This window comes from Capra hircus, chromosome 21 (genome assembly GCF_001704415.2).
Source record: "Capra hircus breed San Clemente chromosome 21, ASM170441v1, whole genome shotgun sequence".
NCBI classification, from domain to species: domain Eukaryota; kingdom Metazoa; phylum Chordata; class Mammalia; order Artiodactyla; family Bovidae; genus Capra; species Capra hircus.
In genome coordinates this window covers 28,348,953-28,356,833 of record NC_030828.1, presented here as the reverse complement: position 1 = coordinate 28,356,833, position 7,881 = coordinate 28,348,953, and the positions used below count along the sequence as shown (strand labels likewise).

Here is a 7,881-nt window from a genome sequence, read left to right as displayed (position 1 = left end):
GACCTCAGGGAGAAGACTGATTCTCTTGTATGATCAGAAGACTGATCATATAAGATCCTCAATTTACCAAAGTAAAGGGCAAAGTAGGATGGATAAGACACATAAAAACTCTATATGTGACTCTGTGAAAGCGTCTTAGTCAAAGTTAGCAGAAAACAAGAATCTGGAAGACGATTTGAAATGAATAAGATTGACAAGGGGCTCATAGACAGAACGACTCTATCCGAGAGGATTTTCCATGCAATGAGAATGTTCCAGGTTTTCTCTGGCTGAGAGCCACGAACGGCTACTGAGCACTTGAAATGAGGCCAGTGTGCCTGAGCAGCTGTACTTTAATTAATTGTCATTCTAACAGGCGCACAGGACCTGTGACGACCCCACTGGGCAGCACAGACCTGGAATATACAAGAAACTCCTACAGGCCAATAAGGAAAGAGAGAAAACTCAAAATATGAAGAGGCAAAGAGAAAAATGTGGCTTCATCTTAACTTTTTACCTTCATCCTCCTCTGTCTCCATTTCTTTGCTCATTGTATTTTGATCTTGTTGAACATATGTACTCCTCTAATGCACCCCCAGCTCCCTTCTGGCAGTGAGATGTCACATACGGAGCTGACAAGAGTCCTCTCCTGGAACCAGCCACCCTGGCTGGGCCTCTTCCAGCCACCCCACCCCTGACTCTGAGCTTCTATGAGACAGGCCAGCACCACACATGGAGAAGTTCCACCTTCCCGTATGATGCGCCCAGGCCCAGGTTTTGTGGGATCTCATATGTTCCAGTTCATTTGAAGAAGAAACATTTATCAGCCACTAAGCCTTCTAAGACAGTAAACAGAGGGGTCATGATGCTTCCAGCTCGAAGCAGGCTAATTTGCATGGATCTGTCACACCCTCTTTGCTCTTTACATAGTGGAGAAAGACGTCTAAAGTTGGGTAGAGCTTCCAGCCAAAGAGAATGTGGAAGAAACTGTAATTTATTACTTAAGGGAACAGGATCAGTATTTCATGTTCTTCCTGTCACTGCACCCTCAGAAGACGATCACAGTGGAGCCATCCTAAGAAGGATACTTGTCAGGCAAAGGGCAATGAGCTCTCTAGGAAGCAGGAAGGAATCCAGGCCTCCTGTGATGGTGCCACCCATGGCATTGCAGAGGAAACAGGCATCAAACAAGGGTGGTTCAGCTCAGAAAAAGTCTTTGAGGCAGAAACGATCTGTTCCGTTATTATTGTGTGTTAGTCACACAGTCATGTCCGACTCTTTGCGAGCTCTTGGACTGGAGTCCACCAGGCTCTGCTCTCCGTGGGATTTCCCAGGGAACACTACTGGAGTGGTTGCCATTCCCTTCCCTGAATCGGGCAACAAAAGCAGGTCATTTACTCCTCCAGAAGTATGAAACTGAAGGATATGACACTGTCCTCTTTGTAGGACAAAAGTAGCCAACAAAACTGGCAACTTTGTGTGGTTCCTTGTGCAGCCCTGACCCAGAAAAGGCAGCCGGACCTCCCTAGGAGACAATGGGAAGGCTACCAAGCTGAGGTCCTGGGGCTTCGGGACAGACAAGCTTCAGGTCCCAGATGGTGTGAATGGAAAGGCAAGGACCAGGGAGGCAGCTGAGAGTCTGGGGGTGGAATTAGCAACAGAGAGAGAGAGAGCTGGTCAAGTTGAGGACAATTGGGCATCCATACCACAATCAGTCAGTCCATCAGTCAGTTGGAAAGCCCCAAGGTCATTCCAATAGTAGACGCCATTGATCTTCAAACCCCAAGCCAAGCACTGAGATTCTACTGTATTTTTGTTGACTTGATAAATCTTTAGAGTAAGTGAAGCCAGGCATGGCAACAAGCCCCAGGGTTTTGGAAGCTCCATGGAAGATGATGCCTCTCCCCAAGGGGTGCTCCTGGCTGGATCAGGCAGGCAGCACCATGTAGCTGGTGGTCCAGGGTGCTCAGAGACCAGCAAAAACCTGCAGAAGGGAATGCCTGTGACCCACATGTAGGGGGGGAAAGTGCAGGAGGACCCGGTTTGAAACTCTGGTTTGACTGGCTGTGAAATCTCCTATTTTACACTTTATAATGAATAATAATAGTCCATGTTTCCTTTCATTAAGAATGCATCATACAGAATTAACCCATTCAGCCCTAAAACATCTCTAAGCAATTTAATAACCATTTACGTTAAAACATAATTTAAGCGTTCAACGAGGCTGCCTTTGATGGAAAACTTCTTGTGTAGTCATTTCACTAAATCTCCCAAACAAGTCCTTTGGGTGGCTTGTTAAATTTTTTTTGTAAATTTGAGGATCAACTCTTTTATTGCAGGAGGGGGACCACTTCCAGGGCCCAAGAGTGGGCTCTCCGTTAACACTCGGAAATGTATTGTCCGGGGAGACACACATGCTGATGGAGTAAGAGGCTTTATTGGGAAGGGGCGCCTGGGAGGAGGGCAGCAGGTCAGGGAACCGAGGACAACCGCTCTGCCACAAGGCTTGCAGTCTCAGGTTTCATGGTGATGGGTTAGATTTTGGGTTGTCTCGGCCAGTCATCTTGCTTGGTCCATACTTGGTGACTCAGGGTCCTTCCTGGTGGTGCGGGTCTCTCTCGGGCAAGATGAATTCAAGCACAAAAGATTCTGGGAGATTGATAGGATATATTTTGGGCTAGCATGTCCTCCTCCTTTCAGCCCCTCCTAAATTCTTCTAGGTTAGTTTTCGTGGCAGCATCGAGCGTTCTTTATCCGGATGTCCTATTGTGAGACACTTCAGGCAAGTGGTTATCCTTCTGCCTGGTCAAGGTGGGTGTTTTCCATCAGCGGTTCTCTAACCCTTTCTTTCAGAAGTTATTATGATGTAATTCAGTTTCAAGTCAGACAGAGCTGGGGTGAAGCATGGTCCCTGCAAGGCTCTCCACCACCTCTGTGCACCTGTTTCCTCATCTGCAGTGGGGGCTGCTTTGAAAGGGAAGTGAGTGAACCTCAGCGTTTGTTGCCTGCTCCTTGCTTTGCTGTGCCTTTCTTACAAGGGTTCTATGATGTGACCTCATGTACGGAGAAGGCATTCAGCCCACAGACATTTCTGATGTGGGAAGAGCAGGGAAGTGAGGCCAAGGGCAGGCATGTGGGGCCGGATGCCCTAGGCTTATCTAACTGGCAGCCCCCACTATGGCCCCAGCCCACCATGCCCAGGGCGCTGTCTTCCTGGATCCCACGGTCCCCAGAGCCCAGCTGCGGTGGTGACTGGAGGGACCTGAACGCTAGGCCCTGGTGACTGTGGAGCAGGAGAAAGGAAGAGTCTCTAGGGGCTCCTCTGAAAGTCAAGAGGAGAACTGTACTTTAAAAATACTTCAGAGCAGTATAGGGCTTTTGTTTTCTTTTGTTTTCAAATTTTTATTGTGGTAAAAATGTATGTAACAGAAAATTTGTCATCTCATATGGTACATATCGTCAATGGAATACTCCTCAGGCATTAAAAGGAATGAAATCAGGCCATCTGCAGCAACATGGATGGATCCAGAGATTATCGTACTAAGTGAAGGACGGCAAGGAAATACAAATATCACCTGTATGTGGAATCGGAAATACGATACAAATGAACTTATCTATGAAACAGAAACAGACTCACAGACATAGAGAACAGACTTGCGGTTGCCAAGGGGGAGGGTGTAGGAAGGGATGGACTGGGAGTTTGGGATTAGAAGATGCAAACTATTATATACAGGATGGATAAACAACAAGGACCTACTACAGAGCACAGGGAACTATACTCTATATTCTAGATACACCACAATGAAAAAGAATATATATGTGTGTATAACTGAATCATTTTGCTGCACAATAGATACTTCAATAAAATAAAAATAAAGAGTACTCTGACAAAAAGAAAAAAATTACCATTTTAATCATTTTTTTAACTTCAGTATAGTTGATTTACAACATTATATTAGTTTCAGGTATATAATATACTAGTTCAATATTTTTTATAGACGATGTACCATTTACAGTTGTTATAAAATATTAGCTATATTCTCTGTGCCATACAATATAGCCTTGTACTTTATATTATTTTATTTTTGAAAGAGAAATTTTGTTTTGTTTTTTAATATTTATTTATTTATTTGACTGAACTGGGAGTTTGTTGTGGCATGTGGGATCTTTAATTGCAGCATGCTGGATCTAGTTCCCTGACCAGGGATTGAACTCAGGCCCTCTGCATTGGGAGCACAGACTCTTATCCACTGGACTGCAAGAGAAGTCCTCATTTATTTTGTACATAGTAGTTGTTAGCTCTTCCCCAACTCCTGCTTTGCCCCTCCCCTCTTTCTCTTTCCCACTGGTAACTGCTAGATTGTTCCCTATGTCCATGAGTTTATTTCTTTTGTTACATTCATTTATTTATTTTATTTTTTGGATTCCACATATAAGTGATAATGTACTGTATTAATCTTTCTTTGTCTGACATTTCACTAAGCATAAAATGCTCCAAGTTGATCCAAGTTTATAAATGGTAAGATTTCATTTTTTTCTATGGCTAAGTAGTATCCTACTATATATATATATATACACAAACATGCATTTTGTTGTTGTTTAGTTACCCAATCGTGTCTGACTCTGTGACCCCCATGGACCATGGCCTGCCAGGCTCCTCTGTCTGTGGGATTTCCCAGGCAAGAATACAGGAATGGGTTGCTATTTCTTTCTCCAGGGGATCTTCCCAACCCAGGGATCGAACCCGCATTTCCTGCATTTCAGGTGGATTCTTTGCTGCTTAGACACCTGGGAAGCCCAAATATATATAAATATATATAAATCACATCTTCTTTATCCACTCATCTGTTGATGGACACTTAGGTTGCTTCCAAATCTTGGCTATTGTAAATAGTGTTGCAGTGAACATTGGGGTGTATGCATCTTTTTAAATTAGTGTTTTCATTTTTTTCCAATGTATGGCCAAGGTGGAATTGCTGGGTCACATGGTAGTTTTAGCTTTTTTGAGGAAACTCCATACTGTTTTCCACAGTGACTGCACCAGTTTACAGCCCCACCAAGAATGTAGGGGTTTCTCCACATCCTCACCAGCACTTGTTATGTGTGGTCTTTTTGATGATGGACATTCTGACAGATGTGTGGTGATATCACATTGTGGTTTTGATGTGCATTTCTCTGATGATTGGTGATGTTAAGTATCTTTTCCTGTGTCTGTGTTGGCCATCTGTCTTCTTTGGAAAAATGTCTGTTCAGGTCTTCAACTCATTTTTTAATTGGGTTCTTCGGGTTTTTTTTTTTAATATATTGAGCTGTGGGAGATATTAACCCCTTATTAATTACATCATTTGCAATTATTTTTTCTCATTCAGTAGGTTGTCTTTTTAAAAATAATGTTATTTGTCTATTTATTTTTGGCTGTGTTGGGTTTTCATTGCTATGCAGACTTTTCTCTAGTTGCAGAGAGCAGGGGCTACCGGCTAGCTGCGGTGTGCGGGCTTCTCATTGCAGTGGTGTCTCTTGTGGAGCACAGGCTCTAGGGCACATGGGCTTCACTGGTCGTCTTTTTGTGGCTGGCTTGTTTTACTCAGCATACTGTTCCCTAGGTTCCTCCATGTTGTTGCTTCTGTCAGAATTTACTTCCTTTTTAAAGGCTGAATAATCTTCCATTGTATGGAGAGAGCATAATTTGCATAGCACTGTTTTTTATGTGCTTATTCTTTCTTTGCCAGTGGGAATAAAATCTCTTCTAAAAAATCTTGCATTTCTTACTCAGTCTATTTACAGTATGATTTCAGGTAAATGATTTTCTTCTGCATTGCAGTACAAAATAATGTCAAAGAAGTTGTTAATGCTTAGATTCAACAATCCACTCACGATGTAGTAACTTTCCCTTCTGGACTGTTATTTGCTTGGAGATAAAAATAGAGATTTCAACCTCAGAGTAGAGTTGCTTTAGTGTATTAATTTAGTGTGTTATAATTAAAACTGTTGTGAATTCTGCAGCCACATTTTTCAGAGGTTGAGAAAACCTTTTTACAGTTTGGTTCAAGTAAATTCACACTTCTTGAGTTCTGTTTTGTGCTTTAGGAGCTAAAAATGAACGAAGGATTAAAAACAAAAGGCGACACCACCATTGTTGCGTGCCTGTGCTTGTGCAGAAGCAAAAGGATGTGTGCAATGCCTAGTGTGCCTCTAAATGACACATTCACAGACGCAGCTGAAGCTCTGGGACTAAGTTTGAGCCCAAGGATGCTATCGCATGTGTTCTTCTCCTGACTTTTGATCGAAGTCAGCTCTCTGAACCCATTGTCAACTGTACTCTCATGTTTAGACTGAATTCTCTTTAAATCAGTTGAAGTATTATTTTTAAAAGAAAGAGAAGTCTCCAGAGGAAGGAGATTGCTGAAGTGTATTCATTGTTATTTGCCACCAGAGTTTTGGGGATGGCAGGAGCCTTAGCAATTAGTGGGACATAGGCCACTTGGGGCTCCCTAGCATCTCACCCTAATGTCTGTCTTTGGGGTCTTCCATCAGATAAGGGGCACTGGGTCCTCTCCTGCCTCAGTGCAGCCTGGAGGCTACATTGTTAACACTGAATCCTGAGGACTGAATGCAAGGGTAGGGGGCAGGGGCAGGGATTAGAGGTCATGCTGTCTTGCTGGCAGCAGCTGTATCCCAATGGGGCTTTTCCTGCCGCTTCCTACTTCCTGCCTCTCCAGGGATTTCTGGTCCTGCTGCTCTGGAGGCAGCATGGGCCCTCAGTATGTTTGTTGGTTTTTTTTAAATATATATTTATTTTTATTTATTTACTTACTTGACTGTGCCAGATCTTAGTTGTAGCAGATCTTAGTAGTAGTAAGGGATCTAGTTCCCTGACCAGGGATTGAACCTGGGCCCCCTGAGTCAGCAGCACGGAGTTCTAACCACTGGACCATCAGGGATGTCCCCTGCATGTTTGTGGCTACAAATGCCTGGAGACCAGCAGCCTAGGGTTCACAGGAAAGTCAGGGAATGTAACCTTGGTTCAGAAGCACACTTAGGTCAGGTGCCAGTACTGCCTCTTACAAGATGCGTGGCCTTGAACCAGAGCTTCCCCCACGATGTTTTCCGTTCCACACTGTGCAGTGGGGTGGAGGGTTTGCCTTGCACAGTCACTGACAAACAAGACCTGAATGTGAGAGTACTTTTTAAACTATAACTTACTATACATCAGAAATGGCTTTACTTTTGTTAACCAGAAGCCTGCAAGCCCACTAGAGTTGGATTGAAACGCTTTGTGTTTATAGTTACAGCTCTCATGTCACTGCCTTCTGACCCCAACCTCATCTGCTAGATACCTCTGTCCTGTTCCTGGAAGGACTGCTTCAGGCTTCAGGGTTGGCCTAGTCCAGGCACTCCAGTCCTCCAGTGCTGTGCCTGTAGTGTGTGCCTCATGTTTATTTCCCAACACAGAGGTGTCCAAGGGAAGCAAGCAGGAGTCCATTCCATAGCTCTCTCAAAAGGAGATGACATGTACATGCTACTACATTTAAAATGGGTAATCAATGAAGGTTTACTGTACTGCACAGGGAACTCTGCTCAATATCCTATAATAACCTAAATGGGAAAAGAACTAGAAAAAGAATAGATACATGTATATGAATAACTGAATCACTTTGCTGTATATCTGAAACTAACACAGCATTGTTATTAATAGTCAATTATACTCTAATTTAAAATAAATGGATTTTAACACTTAAGGAAAAAACCATAGTATAACAAAAAGGAAATGAACCTACAGGAAAACAGAGGCATAACACTCTTTGACGTTGCAGCAGTATCTTTTTATAGATCCCTCTCCTAGAGTAATGGAAATAAAAGCAAAAATTTGTGCATGGTACCTAATTAAACTTAAAAGCTTTT

General features: G+C 43.2%; 1 non-coding gene across 1 annotated transcript; it reads right to left on the bottom strand.

The window, feature by feature from the left end:
* On the bottom strand, window positions 6,848–6,920 carry TRNAS-GCU. The gene has a single exon. It is a non-coding gene; the product is annotated as a tRNA-Ser (tRNA).